Here is an 18,385-nt window from a genome sequence, read left to right as displayed (position 1 = left end):
CTTATGCAAACAAGAGGTACTATACTAATGGTGATGAAGAAGAAGGTGTTCAAAATCTGTTTACACATGTGCCAATTTGCTTTTATTCCTTAGTCAAAAATTCAACTGCCTTTGTGCTGTGGAGGATCCATTTTAGGTCATAAGACAGGACAATAGTAGAAGAAAGTCATAGGAACCTCTTGATATCCATGAGACCTCTGAAGTCTTTTAACTCAGTGTTTCTCAAACGTTTGCACACATAAGAATTATCTAGAAGGTTTATTAAAAAACTTATTTCCAGGGGCCCTCCCTAGCTCAGACTGCAAGATGGAGAAATCCTTTGCCAATTTCATGTGCCAAAAGGACTTTCATCCTGCCTCTGAATGCACTATCCAAAAGGTATGGATGGCAGAACAGAAATTATTATATGATAAGAAGAAACTTGAATTAATGCAACAGTATCCTAAAGTACAAGTGTTATATTATAACAGATTCTTATGGAAGGTGAATGTGTAAAGAATAGCCTTAATTTCATGTGTGAAGTTCCACTAGGAGCTAACGGAAGAAAATAAAGAGAAAGAAGAAACAGAATAGAAATTTGAATAGCAGAAAGGAACTCCATGTGAAAAAATAAACCAAAGATGACATGAACACCAGAGATCAGCCCTTTGGCATTCAGTTTTGAAATGTGAGATGCGTTAAATATCACAAATGGGGTCATGTCAGCATAATTCAAGCACGTCCTTTGAATTTTCTGGAGTCAGCGTATGTTGGGTTCCCACTGATGGCTCAGGACTCTCAATGCGCCCTCAGGGAGCTAATAGTGGAGATGAGAAATAGAGGGTTTTCACTGTAAAGGAAATATACTGGGGAGAAACTTGGGTGCAAATGATCCATCACAGCAACGGAATGATGTCTGTGTTGACTCAGAGTTTGCTGCCAGTGAGGGTGAAGAAAATTCAGAAGTTAAATTCTTAAAGTCACTCAAAACCAAATGAAAACAGAAGGAGCTCAGGAAATTGGGTAGAAAAGAAAAAAGGTATTAAAAAATGTTACAGAAGAGCAGATATAAACATAAAAAAATTTAAAACCTCTTCTTCCTCCTTCTCCTCTCTGACTTTCTCCTCCTCTTCTTCTAATATGATTTCAAAAAGCAGTCATTACAATTACTACAAAGAAAATTTTTTATTTTTTTTTAATTTTTTTTAATGTTAGCTAATACAATATGATATTACATTTAAAACATGAGTTACAGAAAGGCTGAGAGAATTTAGCTTTTTTGTGGAAAAGTAGAAAAATGCATTTGTGTTTTTTTTTTTTTTTAATTTTTTATTGTTGGCTGTTCAAAACATTACATAGTTCTTGATATATCATATTTCACAATTTGATTCAAGTGGGTTATGAGCTCCCATTTTTACCCCATATACAGATTGCAGAATCACATCAGTTACACATCCATTGATTTACATATTGCCATACTAGTGTCTGTTGTATTCTGCTGCCTTTCCTATCCTCTACTATCCCCCCTCCCCTCCCCTCCCCTCCCCTCCCCTCCCCTCCCCTCCCCTCTTCTCTCTCTGCTCCCTCTACTGACATTCGTTTGTCCCCCTTATATTATTTTTCCCCTTCCCCTCACTTCCTCTTGTATGTACTTTTGTATAACTCTGAGGGTCTCCTTCCATTTCCATGCATTTTCCCTTCTCTCTCCCTTTCCCTCCCACCTCTCATCCCTGTTTAATGTTAATCTTCTTCTCATGCTCTTCGACCCAACTCTGTTCTTAGTTACTCTCCTTATATCAAAGAAGACATTTGGCATTTGTTTTTTAGGGATTGGCTAGCTTCACTTAGCATAATCTGCTCTAATGCCATCCATTTCCCTGTAAATTCTATGATTTTGTCATTTTTTAATGCAGAGTAATACTCCATTGTGTATAAATGCCACATTTTTTTTATCCATTCATCCATTGAAGGGCATCTAGGTTGGTTCCACAGTCTAGCTATTGTGAATTGTGCTGCTATGAACATCGATGTAGCAGTGTCCCTGTAGCATGCTCTTTTTAGGTCTTTAGGGAATAGACCGAGAAGGGGAATAGCTGGGTCAAATGGTGGCTCCATTCCCAGCTTTCCAAGAAATCTCCATACTGCTTTCCAAATTGGCTGCACCAATTTGCAGTCCCACCAGCAATGTACAAGTGTACCCTTTTCCCCACATCCTCGCCAGCACTTGTTGTTGTTTGACTTCATAATGGCTGCCAATCTAACTGGAGTGAGATGGTATCTTAGGGTGGTTTTGATTTGCATTTCTCTGACTGCTAGAGATGGTGAGCATTTTTTCATGTACTTGTTGATTGATTGTATGTCCTCCTCTGAGAAGTGTCTGTTCAGGTCCTTGGCCCATTTGTTGATTGGGTTGTTTGTTCTCTTATTGTCTAATTTTTTGAGTTCTTTGTATACTCTGGATATTAGGGCTCTATCTGAAGTGTGAGGAGTAAAGATTTGTTCCCAGGATGTAGGCTCTCTATTTACCTCTCTTATTGTATCTGTTGCTGAGAAAAAACTTTTTAGTTTGAGTAAGTCCCATTTGTTGATTCTAGTTATTAACTTTTGTGCTATGGGTGTCCTATTGAGGAATTTGGAGCCCGACCCCACAGTATGTAGATCGTAGCCAACTTTTTCTTCTATCAGACGGCGTGTCTCTGATTTGATATCAAGCTCCTTGATCCATTTTGAATTAACTTTTGTGCATGGCGAGAGAAAGGGATTCAGTTTCATTTTGTTGCATATGGATTTCCAGTTTTCCCAGCACCATTTGTTGAAGATGCTATCCTTCCTCCATTGCATGCTTTTAGCCCCTTTATCAAATATAAGGTAGTTGTAGTTTTGTGGATTGGTTTCTGTGTCCTCTATTCTGTACCATTGGTCCACCCGCCTGTTTTGGTACCAGTACCATGCTGTTTTTGTTACTATTGCTCTGTAGTATAGTTTGAAGTCTGGTATCGCTATACCGCCTGATTCACCCTTCCTGCTTAGCATTGTTTTTGCTATTCTGGGTCTTTTGTTTTTCCATATGAATTTCATGATTGCTTTCTCTATTTCTACAAGAAATGCCGTTGGGATTTTGATTGGCATTGCATTAAACCTGTAGAGAACTTTTGGTAATATCGCCATTTTGATGATGTTAGTTCTGCCTATCCATGAACAGGGTATATTTTTCCATCTTCTAAGATCTTCTTCTATTTCTCTCTTTAGGGTTCTGTAGTTTTCATTGTATAAGTCTTTCACCTCTTTTGTTAGGTTGATTCCCAAGTATTTTATTTTTTTTGAAGATATTGTGAATGGAGTGGTTGTCCTCATTTCCGTTTCAGAGGATTTGTCGCTGATATACAGGAATGCCTTTGATTTATGCGTGTTGATTTTATATCCTGCCACTTTGCTGAATTCATTTATTAGCTCTAATAGTTTCTTTGTAGACCCTTTTGGGTCTGCTAGGTATAGAATCATGTCATCTGCAAATAGTGATAATTTAAGTTCTTCTTTTCCTATTTTGATGCCTTTAATTTCTTTCGTCTGTCTAATTGCTCTGGCCAGTGTTTCGAGAACTATGTTGAACAGAAGTGGAGAGAGAGGGCATCCCTGTCTTGTTCCAGATTTTAGAGGGAATGCCTTCAATTTTTCTCCATTCAGAATGATGCTAGCCTGAGGCTTAGCATAGATTGCTTTTACAATATTGAGGTATGTTCCTGTTATCCCTAGTTTTTCTAGAGTTTTGAACATAAAGGGATGCTGTACTTTGTCGAATGCTTTTTCCGCATCTATCGAGATGATCATATGATTCTTATTTTTAAGTCTATTGATGTGGTGAATAACATTTATTGATTTCCGTATATTGAACCAGCCTTGCATCCCAGGGATGAATCCTACTTGATCATGGTGCACAATTTTTTTGATAAGTTTTTGTATCCGAGTGGCCAGAATTTTATTGAGGATTTTTGCATCTAGGTTCATTAGAGATATTGGTCTGTAGTTTTCTTTCTTTGAAGTGTCTTTGTCTGGTTTAGGTATCAGGGTGATGTTGGCCTCGTAGAATGAATTTGGAAGTTCTCCCTCTTTTTCTATTTCCCGAAGTAGCTTGAAAAGTATTGGTATTAGTTCCTCTTTAAAGGTTTTGTAAAACTCTGCTGTATACCCATCCGGTCCTGGGCTTTTCTTAGCTGGTAGTCTTTTGATGGTTTCTTCTATTTCCTCAATTGATATTGGTCTGTTTAGGTTGTCTGTATCCTCCTGACTCAATCTGGGCAGATCATATGACTTAAGAAATTTATCTATGCCTTCACTATCTTCTAATTTATTGGAGTATAAGGATTCAAAATAATTTTTGATTATCTTCTGTATTTCTGAAGTGTCTGTTGTGATATTGCCTCTTTCATCCCGTATGTTAGTAATTTGAGTTCTCTCTCTTCTTCTCTTCGCTAGCATGGCTAAGGGTCTGTCAATTTTGTTTATTTTTTCAAAGAACCAACTTTTAGTTTTGTCAATTTTTTCAATTGTTTCTTTTGTTTCGATTTCATTAATTTCAGCTCTGATTTTCATTATTTCTTGCCTTCTACTTCTTTTGCTGTTGTTTTGCTCTTCTTTTTCTAGGATTTTGAGATGAAGTATGAGATCATTTATTTGTTGGTTTTTTCTTTTTTTAAGGAATGAACTCCAAGCAATGAATTTTCCTCTTAGAACTGCTTTCAATGTGTCCCATAGATTCCGATATGTTGTGTCTGTGTTTTCATTAATCTCTAAGAATTTTTTAATTTCTTCCTTGATGTCTTCTATAACCCATTGATCATTCAGTAACCTATTGTTCATTCTCCAAGTGATGTATTCTTTTCCCTTCCTTCTTTTATCGTTGATTTTCAGTTTCATTCCATTATGATCAGATAGGATGCATGGTATTATCTCTACTCCTTTATATTGTCTAAGAGTTTCCCTGTGACATAATATATGATTTATTTTTGAGAAGGATCCATGTGCTGCTGAGAAAAAAGTGTAACTGCTTGATGTTGGGTGGTATACTCTATATATGTCAATTAAGTCTAGGTTATTAATTGTGTTATTGAGTTCTATAGTTTCCTTATTCAACTTTTGTTTGGAAGATCTGTCCAGTGGTGATAGAGGTGTGTTGAAGTCTCCCATGATTATTGTATGGTGGTCTATTAGACTCTTGAACTTGAGAAGAGTTTGTTTGATGAACATAGCTGCACCATTGTTTGGGGCATATATATTTAAGATTGTTATGTCTTGTTGGTGTATGGTTCCCTTGAGCAGTATGTAGTATCCCTCTTTATCCCTTTTGATTAACTTTGGCTTGAAATCTATTTTATTTGATATGAGTATGGATACTCCTGCTTGTTTCCGAAGTCCATATGAGTGATATGATTTTTCCCAACCTTTCACCTTCAGCCTATGTATGTCTTTTCCTATCAAATGCGTCTCCTGTAGGCAGCATATTGTTGGGTCTTGTTTTGTGACCCATTCTAGTAGCCTGTGTCTCTTGATTGGTGAGTTTAAGCCATTAACATTTAGGGTTATTATTGAGATATGGGTTGTTCTTCCAGCCATATTTGTTTATTTATGTTACTAAACATGGTTTGTTTTCCTCTTTGATTATTTTCCCCCCTTTAGTGTCCTACCTCCCACTGTTGGTTTTCATTGTTATTTTCCATTTCCTCTTCCTGTAATGTTTTGCCAAGGATGTTTTGAAGAGATGGTTTTCTAGCTGCAAATTCTTTTAACTTTTGTTTATCGTGGAAGGTTTTAATTTCATCTTCCATCCTGAAGCTTAATTTCGCTGGAAACACAATTCTTGGTTGGAACCCATTTTCTTTCAGTGTTTGAAATATGTTATTCCAGGATCTTCTAGCTTTCAGAGTCTGTGTTGAAAGATCAGCTGTTATCCTGATTGGCTTACCCCTAAATGTGATCTGCTTCCTTTCTCTTGTAGCTTTTAAAATTCTCTCCTTATTCTGTATATTGGGCATCTTCATTATAATGTGTCTAGGTGTGGGTCTCTTATGATTTTGCACATTCGGCGTCCTGTAGGCTTCTAGGATTTGGGGTTCTGTCTCATTCTTCAAGTCTGGGAAGTTTTCTCGTATTATTTCATTGAATAGATTGCTCAATCCTTTGGTTTGAAACTCTGTCCCTTCCTGTATCCCAATGACTCTTAAATTTGGTCTCTTGATGTTATCCCATATTTCTTGGATGTTCTGCTCATGGTTTCTTAACAGTCTTGCTGAGCTGTCTATGTTCTTTTCAAGTTGAAATACTTTATCTTCATTGTCTGATGTTCTGTCTTCTAAGTGTTCTACTCTGCTGGTAGTATTCTCAATTGAGTTTTTAAGTTGGCTTATTGCTTCCTGCATTTCTAGGATTTCTGTTTGTTTGTTTTTTATAACCTCTATTTCCCTGTGTAGTTGATCTTTTGCTTCTTGGATTTGTTTATGTAATTCATTGTTGAAGTGATCTTTCATTGTCTGATTTTGCTGTCTGATGTCTTCCTTGAGACTCCAGATCATCTGAAGCATGTATATCCTGAATTCTTTATCTGACATTCCTTCTGCTGCAGCTATTACCTCTTCTAACGTTGAGTTGACCTGCATTGCTTGTGGTCCTTTCTTTCCTTGTCTCTTCATACTGTTCGCGTTCCTTTCTACTTAGTGAAACTGTTGTGTTATTGAATTTTCCCCCTATATATTTATATTGGTCTTGTATAGTTGCAAAGTCTCCCTCGCAGGCGCGGGCAGCGGCTCTGTCCCTCTGCGGGCCGCTAGGCTTGTTCTGTGGGTGGTCACAGTTCTGTCTACTTTGCAGGTGCAGGCAGCGGCACTGCCCCTCTGCAGGCCTCTGGGGCTGTACTGCCAGTGGGTCGCAGGTCCGCCTACCTTGCAGGTGCGGGGAGGGGGGGCGGCTCTACCCTTCCTCAGGCCACTGGGCCTGTTCTGTCTCTCGGTTGCAGGTCTGGCCTGTTCTGATGGTGGTCACAGTTCCACCTACCTGGCAGGCACGGGGGGTGGGGGGCGGCTCTGCCCCCCAGCAGGCCCCTGGGCCTGCTCTGTGCGTGGTCACAGTTCCCTCTACCTTGCCGGTGCAGGGGGAGGGGGCGGCTCTGCCTCTCAGCAGGCCGCTGCTCCTCTTCTGCCAGTGGGTCGCAGGCCCGCCTACCTTGCAGGAGTGATTGGAAGCTCTGTCCTGCCACGGGCCACTCGGCCTTTTCTGTCGGTGGTCACAGTTCCACCTACCTGGCAGGGGCGGGGGGTGGTGGGTGGCTCTGCCCCTCAGCAGGCCGCTGGTCCTGCTCTGTGCGTGGTCACAGTTCCTTCTACCTTGCAGGTGCAGGGGGAGGGGGCGACTCTGCCTCTCAGCAGGTCGCTGCTCCTCCTCTGCCGGTGGGTCGCAGGCCCGCCTACCTTGCAGGAGTGATTGGAAGCTCTGTCCCGCCGAGGGCCGCTGGGCCTTTTCTGTCCGTGGTCACAGTTCCCCTACCTGGCAGGCGCGGGGGGTGGGGGGCGGCTCTGCCCCTCAGCAGGCCGCTGGGCCTGCTCTGTGCGTGGTCACAGTTCCCTCTACTTTGCCGGCGCAGGGGGAGGGGGCGGCTCTGCCTCTCAGCAGGTCGCTGCTCCTCTTCTGCAGGTGGGTCGCAGGCCCGCCTACCTTGCAGGAGTGATTGGAAGCTCTGTCCCGCCACGGGCCACTGGGCCTTTTCTGTCCGTGGTCACAGTTCCCCTACCTGGCAGGCGCGGGGGGTGGGGGGTGGCTCTGCCCCTCAGCAGGCCGCTGGGCCTGCTCTGTGCATGGTCACAGTTCCCTCTACTTTGCCGGCGCAGGGGGAGGGGGCGGCTCTGCCTCTCAGCAGGTCGCTGCTCCTCTTCTGCCGGTGGGTCGCAGGCCCGCCCACCTTACAGGAGTGATTGGAAGCTCTGTCCCACCGCGGGCCACTGGGCCTTTTCTGTCGGTGGTCACCTGGCAGGGGCGGGGGGTGGGGGGTGGCTCTGCCCCTCAGCAGGCCGCTGGGCCTGCTCTGTGCGTGGTCACAGTTCCCTCTACCTTGCCGGTGCAGGGGGAGGGGGCGGCTCTGCCTCTCAGCAGGTCGCTGCTCCTCTTCTGCAGGTGGGTCACAGGCCCGCCTACCTTGCAGGAGTGATTGGAAGCTCTGCCCCGCCGCGGGCCACTGGGCCTTTTCTGTCCGTGGTCACAGTTCCCCTACCTGGCAGGCGCGAGGGGTGGGGGGCGGCTCTGCCCCTCAGCAGGCCGCTGGGCCTGCTCTGTGCGTGGTCACAGTTCCCTCTACCTTGCCGGTGCAGGGGGAGGGGGCGGCTCTGCCTCTCAGCAGGTCGCTGCTCCTCCTCTGCCGGTGGGTCGCAGGCCCGCCTACCTTGCAGGAGTGATTGGAAGCTCTGTCCCGCCACGGGCCGCTGGGCCTTTTCTGTCCGTGGTCACAGTTCCCCTACCTGGCAGGCGCGGGGGGTGGGGGGCGGCTCTGCCCCTCAGCAGGCCGCTGGGCCTGCTCTGTGCGTGGTCACAGTTCCCTCTACTTTGCCGGCGCAGGGGGAGGGGGCGGCTCTGCCTCTCAGCAGGTCGCTGCTCCTCCTCTGCTGGTGGGTCTCAGGCCCGCCTACCTTGCAGGAGTGATTGGAAGCTCTGTCCCGCCGCGGGCCGCTGGGCCTTTTCTGTCCGTGGTCACAGTTCCCCTACCTGGCAGGCGCGGGGGGTGGGGGGCGGCTCTGCCACTCAGCAGGCCGCTGGGCCTGCTCTGTGCGTGGTCACAGTTCCCTCTACTTTGCCGGCGCAGGGGGAGGGGGCGGCTCTGCCTCTCAGCAGGTCGCTGCTCCTCTTCTGCCGGTGGGTCGCAGGCCCGCCCACCTTGCAGGAGTGATTGGAAGCTCTGTCCCACCACGGGCCACTGGGCCTTTTCTGTCGGTGGTCACCTGGCAGGGGCGGGGGGTGGGGGGTGGCTCTGCCCCTCAGCAGGCCGCTGGGCCTGCTCTGTGCGTGGTCACAGTTCCCTCTACCTTGCCGGTGCAGGGGGAGGGGGCGGCTCTGCCTCTCAGCAGGTCGCTGCTCCTCTTCTGCAGGTGGGTCGCAGGCCCGCCTACCTTGCAGGAGTGATTGGAAGCTCTGCCCCGCCGCGGGCCACTGGGCCTTTTCTGTCCGTGGTCACAGTTCCCCTACCTGGCAGGCGCGAGGGGTGGGGGGCGGCTCTGCCCTCAGCAGGCCGCTGGGCCTGCTCTCAAAATGCATTTGTGTTTTACAATAATAAACTCTAAATAGATTAGGCAATCATTAACTTAAAAATACATTTAAATTGTATCCCACTGTAAAAAGGAACAAAATACTTTACATATCTTATTGATAACAGGTCCAGTTGTCAAGCATTAAATTATATAAATAAATCCCCAATTAAATTTGTTATCCTTAAGAATCTAAAATTACCATACAACTTTAGTTTGGAGAATATCAGCTTGATATAATGTTCTTTTAAACCCTCTATCTTAAAGATTTGTATACCTGGAAGATATGAACCCATTTAATATATAAAGAAGAGAAATAGCACCATAATTCCATTGATGTTTTTATATTAACCAAGTTTCACTTTTTTTAAAATTTTTTATTGTTGGTTGTTCAAAACATTACATAGTTCTTGACATATCATATTTCACACTTTGATTCAAGTGGGTTATGAACTCCCATTCAAAGAAAATTTTTTAAAAAGAAGGAAAAACAAGCATTCCAGAAATTAAAATGAATGTGAATAGACTAAGGGTAAAAAAAGAGAAAACTTTATGAAGAACTTTCTAGAAGTTATAGTGACAAGGGAGAAAGCAACAAAAACAACAAGGAAAAGCCTCAGTTTTAAAAACAAGAAAGTTCTGGAGAGGACAGCAAGTGGAGCCATCCTAATTGTAGGCAAAAATCTAGAAGGCATCATCACAACCCAGAGAAGAGAGGATCTGAGAGAAATGAACAGAGTAGCAGAAGTCAAAGCAGAGATAAGAGAAATGGGAGAAACCCACTTCCTAGTGGTTATAAGCAAAGGGAGAAAAAGCAGCAGCCGTAGAGGAGTCCCAGTGAAGAGTGCAATAAAGAAAATGACACCAGAATACCACGGTACCCATGCACACAGGAAGCACTCGTGAGGCAAGCACACTGAAGGGACATGGGAGAGAATAAAGAGACCATATGTGACAATCACGTAGGAATAAAAATATGTCCCTTTTCTTATTGAATAATAAAAAACTGCAAAGTCTGAGTTATGTACTATTATCTTTCTAATAACAAAAAAATCTGGATTCCAACTTTCCATCTCTTTAAACTGTCCTTTCAAATACAAAACTGCAGGAATCCCATAAGGATGAATTTTGCAAATATACCTAAATAATCTAGTTTGAGGTTGTAGAAATATTTTCTATTGGTAACTGTTTCTTTGAACCCTGTGCCAGATAAAAACCCCATGTAACTTTGTGAAACTTGCTTTGTTCTAAAATATCATAAAACGACGGATAGCATATTGAATGATTATTAAACAAAAAAAAAAACATTCCTGGATCTCACCCTCAAAATTCTGATTCAGTAGGTCTGGGGCAGGACCTGAGAATCTCAATTTCTATTAGAGAATTAGGTGATGCTGCTAATGGTCTGAAACTTCATTTAGAACAGCAGGGGTCTACTTGATAGCAACAATCACCTTCTGTTCATAAGTTCAGTGTTACCAAAGGTGAATATTCTGAATCTTTACTGGACGTCACTAGAGACATGGCTTGAAATGGAAATTACACAATGCAAACACCAGCGAGTCTTCTTCCTTTGGTTTGCAGGCCACTCAGAGAATCAGTGCTGGTCTCTGAATCACTAAGTAAGAAGCCTCCATATCTGACTGGGACTTTTACCTCTTTTACCTACAAGAATCTGGAAATTGTCTGACATTTTCTCAGTTATGATCCCATGAGTTTATAATGATTTAACCCCAGGGGTGCTATTTATATCTAGTTATATGCTTATCTTCATGACTCCACAAATATTTACTCTATGTCTGCATGTACCCGAAACACTTCAAGGTGTTAACAGCATAGTAAAGAACAAAATAGGAAATATCCATGCTAGCATCACCTTACAATTTACTTCCTAATTCCCATTCCAGAAACCCAGACAACTAGGGGTTGAAAACCACTAGGCTCATGTGTGCAACCCCTTTCCCTGGGGATAGATCCTGTTTTCATGATCCTTTCCATCAACCAGATGAAATTACAATGTGATATGGATTTTTCTGCTCAGAAGTCACACTCTCATTTCCCATTCTCTTACAAATGTTGCCTCAGTAGAACGTGAACTCATTAGGTCTCCTTGGATGTGAAGATTTGGAATGATACAGCTCCCCAGATGGTTATTCCCTTGTAAAAGTTCATTTTGCCCAGTGAACCTCAGGTCACCCTTCATTCCTGTCTAGCATTCCCAGCATGGGTTTTGTCAACTACGGCAATCTCAGACCACATCATCTTCTCACCTAACTCTTCTGATTCCTGCTGTGGTAGAATTGATTCTATTTCAATTGATAAACCATTTGGGGGGAAATTGCAAGCCATTGATTTAGGGAAGCAGTGTGAGGGATCTCTTAAAGAGCTTATGCTTTAAAAAGCATCAGAGCTACCAGCCTAATTCCACCAGCTGATGATGTCTGCATGGTGATGCATAAATATGAGATCTCTGAGACAGAGTTTCTTCTGGTAGAACGGCTCCCATAATTAATGAGATCAAGTTGTTAAAAGTCTCAAACACATTGCCAGCCACGAAATAGGAAATTGAAAATAGTTGGTTACTGTAATAGACAGATGACAGTTGTGGCCCTAGTTCTTCTCTCTCTTTACCCATGCCCCTATGCAGTGGGACTGACTCTTCCTCCCACAAAAAGGCCTAATCTATGTCTCCAACTCTTGAATCTTGGTGGCTTATACACTTGATATGGCCAAAATAATATGGCAAATTATTATGTTGTGGACATGAGTCATCTCCAAAAAGATATTGTGCTAATGCAAGAATAATCAGAGGCAAAATGATTAGAGCTGTAACCTAATCAGTCCATCCTCATTTGAATGGACTGACTGGGTAGTAACTGTAGACAGGTGGGGCATGGCTGGAGGAAGTGGGTCCTGAAGGTCTGCCCTGGAAATATGCACTTTCCTGCAGCCCTTCCTCATCCACTCCTATCTCTTTCTTTCCTTTCTTTCTTCCTTCCATGAGCTGAGGGATTTGCCTCTACTTAACCCTTCCACCATGATGTGCAGCCCCACCTTGGACCCATAGCAATGGAATCAGCTATCTATGGACTGAGACTTCTGAAACCATAAGCTTCAAAAAAAACTTCTTCTTCTAAGTTGTTCTTGTCAGGTATTCTGGCCACAGGGGTGTAAATTTGACTAAAACACAAATGTTATATGAGACGACAGTTGCAAGCCTTAACCACAAGAAGTCCCGTGTGTTTCTGCTCATTCTCTTGTATTCCTGTGCATTTAAATAAGCTCTAGGTAGCCTGGTGCGTGAAAGAGACCTCACTGAGTAGAGCTCAGTGAGCCATGTCCCCAGATATAGAGGTAAACCCACAATAAACTAGCGAATCTCTCCTATTGGCCTATAGCTGACAATGGAGGAGTGCATGCCCAGCTCAAATCAGTCAGCCTGGACCCATTCAGCAGGATCACAAAACTGACCTATATGCTTGTAAAAAAAATGCTAAGTGATTATTAGTTTACGCCACTATGTTTTTGAGCAGTTTGTTATGCAGCATTATTGTAGAAATAGATAAAACTTTACATTTCTTTTCCTAATTCCTTTACCTGTTTTGTTCAGTGTTTACCATGTAAACTAAACTTCTTTGTCTGCTTTATGTTCTTCCTTCCCTTACACCACAATACAAGGCCAATCAGTCACCAATCCAAAATGTCCCATGACTTGGAGGTAAATGTCCTGTAGAACTGGCAAATTTTTCTTCCCTGGGAAAGAATGTTCTTCATGTCTTTCTCCAAAACTTCAGCTACTTGAAAAGTGGACAGGACAGTTGTTTGACCCTTTTCTGGATCATATCACACCAGTTGCAATGGTTCCTGATTCTTTCAAAGCTGCAAATGTCTTTGGACACAATATTGTTGGCTTGTTAGCCTCTCATTCTGGAACTGGACGCTGTCCCATGCAGGGAATTTGGTATCGGTCCCATCCTACCTATTTTGTCCTGTCACGCCCAGTAACCTAGATATCATTATTATATTATTTACTACCATATCACCGACATCTGGTTCATTGAAGACAGTTCAAAATATTCACTCAGTAAGAAAATGGATAAAAATTGAGTAAATTAATGTTGTTCACACTGAAAACATATTTCCCTTTTTCCATATTCCATCTATTAAGATCATACTATTTTTGGGATGGCTAACTTAAGTAATAATCACAATATATTATTTGCACTTCTCCAAAAGCATATTATTTTTCTCCATTTTTAGTAGTTCATATTTCTACTTGTCTTGTCCTTGGAATAATATCTTACTAATATTCAATTCTTACTCCCTCCTGTAATGAAATAAAATATTCCTTTAAATAAATTGGATTTAATTGTTGAACTGAATAGTCTCAACTGAAAGTTTGTTCCATACTAATTTGGAACCATAGCATATAAATGTCCATTGGTCCTTCATAAGGAGAAATAAATTGATAAGTTTTGGTAACCTAAATATTTAAAACACCATGAGTAGTCTGGAGATCTATTGAAATACAGAGAATGGAAAGATATATCAGTCTACTGTACACAGTATAATGCTGTGTAACAAACTGTCCCAAACACAGAAGCTTACATTATACATTTATTTCTTGTTCAGATGTCTTCTAGTCAGCCAGGTTTGGCTGGATTTAGCTAAGCTTGGATTCTAGCTAGTGTTTCCATCCAGATCTGATCTACAGCTTTCATGCTTATTAAAATGGTGGCTTCTGGAGGGAGGTTCTTCTCATGATAAAAGGCAAGAACATGAGAAATTAAGTTCCAACACAAGGTACATTTAAAGCTATTTTGTGCAGCATATCAACTAATACTCCATTGACCAAACCACTTTACATAGCCAAGCTCAACCTTAGTGGTTTGGGGAAATATATATTTATTTACACTAGTAGGAAGAACTATAGAGGAACAAAGAGCATGGTTTCAGGAAAGGGGTCAATAATGGGAACACTAACACGATGCCTGTAGCTGGGAACTAAATGAACAAAAAATAGAAATATTGGAGTTTGATTAGGGTTACAACAAGTATCTCAATTGCAAATTTTGGCTTCATCCCTGAATATACAAAAAAAAAAAAACCATCATTTTATATGTATTCTAAGCTACAAGTTACTTGAAAAGAAATGTTGTATTATAATCAAATCTGTCAGTAGTATGTTTTTTAGATGACAATACAGGAAGTACATTTCTATGCTTTATTTTCCTTCTGTTCAGCTGAATTATAATAAAAACCTGTTTAATTTGGAAATGGCACCAGTAACTGGAAACAGCTTTGATATCAACTCATTATTGAAAGAAAATTTCTGTTCATGCATACATTTTCTGCTTTAAAATTTGCCTTTGAGAACAAAAACAGTCTTTATTTAGCTTAAGTAAAATATATTATTCTTTAATATGCTATATAGTATAGATAATATTACAAGTGTGTAGGAGGTATGAATTTGCTACTATTATAATTCAAAGTCAAATAAATGTCACTTTTCTTTATGTTCTTTCAATCATATTAAATCCAACTTTAAGTCTGAAGGGAAATTGAATCTTATTATTAGGAGCTGTCACATGACTCCCCTTCATTCATTCTGCCCTCACTTGGCAAATGTCTTGAATTAGACAAGGGATCTCAAGCAGAACAGAATACCTGGAGAGAATGTGCTGAAATCCAGCACACATTGGGAACCAGTAAATTCTTTTAATCTCCAACTAATCCAATCCCCGAAGCCTCATAGGTCTGCAGTTGTCAGGGCTCCTTGGGACTAGAATCCTCAGAAGATGTGGAATCCTGTCACCACTCAGTCCCACCTCCTAGAAATGTGCCACAACTATCCCTTCAGTGATCCTCATGATTTTTGGAGATTGTGAGTCAGGGGTGGGGATCTTGGGTTAGAGATCCATAGATTTCATTTTCTTTCCTCTCATGATAAAACTTCTTTTCCCTCCACTTATTTGTGATTCTTCTCTTTGACAAGCACTTTTACCCCCCTCCAAGTGAAATACTGATCCTTGTATATCTCACTGAGGTTTAGCTTTTGAAACAAAGCAAGAGATTTTCTTCGAGTGTTTTGCTTTGGGCTTTAAAGAAAAAAATTTGCACCGAAGCAGGGGAATGGTAGGGAAACATCTACTTGCTTGGAATGAAGGTAAGGAGTGGAGGAATATAGAGAATAAAATACTAATATTCCCGTTGTATCATTCATGATACAGCAGTGTATTCAAAGCACGTATTAATAAATTTGTAATTATCCAGTCGATAGAACTATTTATTTTTCCGTTTTTTATATCAGACTCGGAATCAAATTACCTTGTGCAATTCCATTTTTTCCATTCCATGTTATTTTATTCAGTGAAATGGTAAGAAGACTTTATTAATATGGAGACATTATCAATTCATTAGCTATAATAGTCATTTCTATTATCTATTTTCTTTGTTTTTCTTCTTGGAAGTTGATATCAAAAGGGTAGAGTTCAGAAATTAATTTCAGCAGCTTTTGGGAAAACCTGAACACAGCAAAACCAGAATGTAAATATCTCACATGAAGCTATCTCACAGCTTTTAAATTTATTTTAGAATAAACTATCGGGAACTAACAAATGAGGTACATATGCGTCTTTTTGCAATAATTGAATTTGTGGCAAAGTAAAATTTTACTTTAATTCATTCTCAAAACGGCATGTTAATGTTTTATGCTTATTGCCTTACTTTAAACCAACATATGAAGTTTGTGAAGTTTCCTTCATTAGTCAAAATGAGAATTAGGCTTTTTCTCTAAAGCAATTCTATGCTATCACTAATTTATTTTTATTTATGTATTTTTTTTGGCACTAGAGATAGAATTCAAGACTTCTCACATGCTAAACACACTCTAACATTAAGCTATGTCTCCATCCCAATCATTAGTTACATTTTTCTAGGACATATAGGGCATCTTTGTAGGAGATACAAAAATGAATTCAGTTGAGGTTCACACTATATGTATTTCTAACTTCATTTATCATCAGCAATTTAAAGCAACATATAATATAAATCTTATCTCCACATACTCTAAACTAAACCAGAGTTATTGATATTGATAAAATTCATTCATTCAATAGGTATTAGCACTTACTCAGTGTCAGACAGAGTACCATTTGACAATACATGCAATGGTATAAAAGCACTATGTAGTTTCACTCCTATTCATTCAGAGGAATTTGATCTATAAAATTATGTATACTAACTATAAGAGGAACAGACTTCTGCTATGTTCTTATCAAAATATACTAAAAAACCTTTTCCTCATTCTGCTTGAACCAAACAGTTTCTTTCCACATTTCTTGATTCCACTGAATTGGTATTGAATGTGTGGAACTGTGTTAAATTGTGGGAATATAGATAAAAACAGGAGAGTCAAGGTCCTTGTTCTCACGATGCTTACAATCTTTAAATTATATGTGAATATAAGCCATTAAAGTACAAATACCAGGATGGACACATACTAGCATTGGTATCTCATTTCAAAAAGTCACCATGAAATTTTATATTTGAAATAGTTAACCTTCTTTAGGATTTCTTTCCAAGCCAAATTACGCTTGCTTAATCGAAAACAATACTGCCCAATTAAATTTCACAGCATGCTGTCCACATTTTTGCATTAGGTTAGGTCAATAGCCAATTCAACCCTCCAACAAGTTTCCTATTCCTTTAAAGTCAAACACCAACATCAGATTGGATGGCAGGCATGCATGCTCATTCAGGGTCCAGTTTCTTTCTGTCTTGTTCTCATTCTTCCTCTAGAGTGTTGTGCAGGTTAAATATCACTTATCTGAAATGTTTGGAACCAGAAGTGTTTGGGATTGGGACTTTGAAAAATTTGTGTATATATATATATATATATATATATATATATATATATATATATATAAAATTAGGTATTTTGAAGATGGGCCCAAGTCAAAACACTGAATGCATTTATATTTTATGTATACAAGGAGCCTGAAAGTGATTTCATACAATATTTTTAATAATTTTGTTCATGAAACAAATTTTAGGGGTGTGGAATTTTCCTCTGGCAGCATCAGTTGACATTCAAAAAGTTCCATGTTTTGGAGCACTTTGGATTTCTTACTTTTGGATTAGGGATGCTCAACTTGTATAAAAAAGAGAGAACACAGAGGATTAAGGGAGGTTCATCTTGGAATCACTCTTCCCACCCATTATCCATCCCCCAGGATGCAATCACAAGACCACAACTAACTGCAAGAGGAGCTGGGAAACAGTCTAAGGTTGAGTCCACAGCAAAGAGAAAATAGGTTTCAGTGAGCACATAGCATCTGCCCCAACTTGTTTCTGGATGAATATTAACTATATCCAGGGGAAAAACAAACAAACAAACAAAATCTATGTGTGAATTATGTTTATCCTATATGAGGCTATTAAAAGTTATCACAACCTCTCTAGCTCTTTCCTAATTAATTCAGTAGTTTAAAAAATAATTTTGAGATCATTTACATTTACAGAAGAGTTACAAAAATAGTACAAAGACTTATTAATAGTACTCTCATAGCCAACTTCCTCCAGTGTGTTAATCTAACATAACTATGGGACACTTATAAAAGTCTAAAAAATTAACATTGAAACAATACTATTATAAATTTCATCATAGTTTTCATTGACTGTTTTCTGTTCCAGGAAATTTCAAATACGTTTACCTCTCCCTATCTATCTTTCTCTCTTTCACAAATGTACAAATATATCTACACACACACACACACACACACACAGAACAATACCTTCTTTGAGTTTTCTAATCCCTAAAGTAAAAAAAAAAAAAAAAAAAAAAGTTCTCCATTCTTATAAGTAATCATCACTCAAACACCATCCATTTACAAAAGTGAAATCTAACATGGGATGTGAACATCAACAGGTGCTCCACAGTGATTGAAGGAAAGATGGTAGCAAGGAACAAAAATCTAAGTTGGTGATATCATGGAATATACTGAGCTGTCACTACCGAGTGCTTTATATGCAATAGGCACATTTAATTTTTCAAGTAGTTGTACAAAGAAAATAGTGTTTTTGTTTCTGGTCTTTTTCTACTGAGGAAACTGAGTTTTCAAGAGGTT

The 18,385-nt window shown here is 40.4% G+C and overlaps 1 pseudogene; it reads left to right on the top strand.

The window, feature by feature from the left end:
* The first annotated feature begins 306 nt into the window (after positions 1 to 306).
* Positions 307 to 18,385, top strand: part of LOC124085346 (corepressor interacting with RBPJ 1-like) — a 31,805-nt pseudogene continuing 13,726 nt past the window's right edge.

The sequence above is a fragment of the Marmota monax genome, unplaced genomic scaffold (assembly GCF_021218885.2).
Source record: "Marmota monax isolate L192 unplaced genomic scaffold, Marmota_monax_Labrador192_F-V1.1 WCK01_AAM20220418_F8-fsc00014, whole genome shotgun sequence".
NCBI lineage: Eukaryota > Metazoa > Chordata > Mammalia > Rodentia > Sciuridae > Marmota > Marmota monax.
Note: the sequence above shows the minus strand (reverse complement) of the source record. Positions and strands in the feature narration are given on the sequence as shown.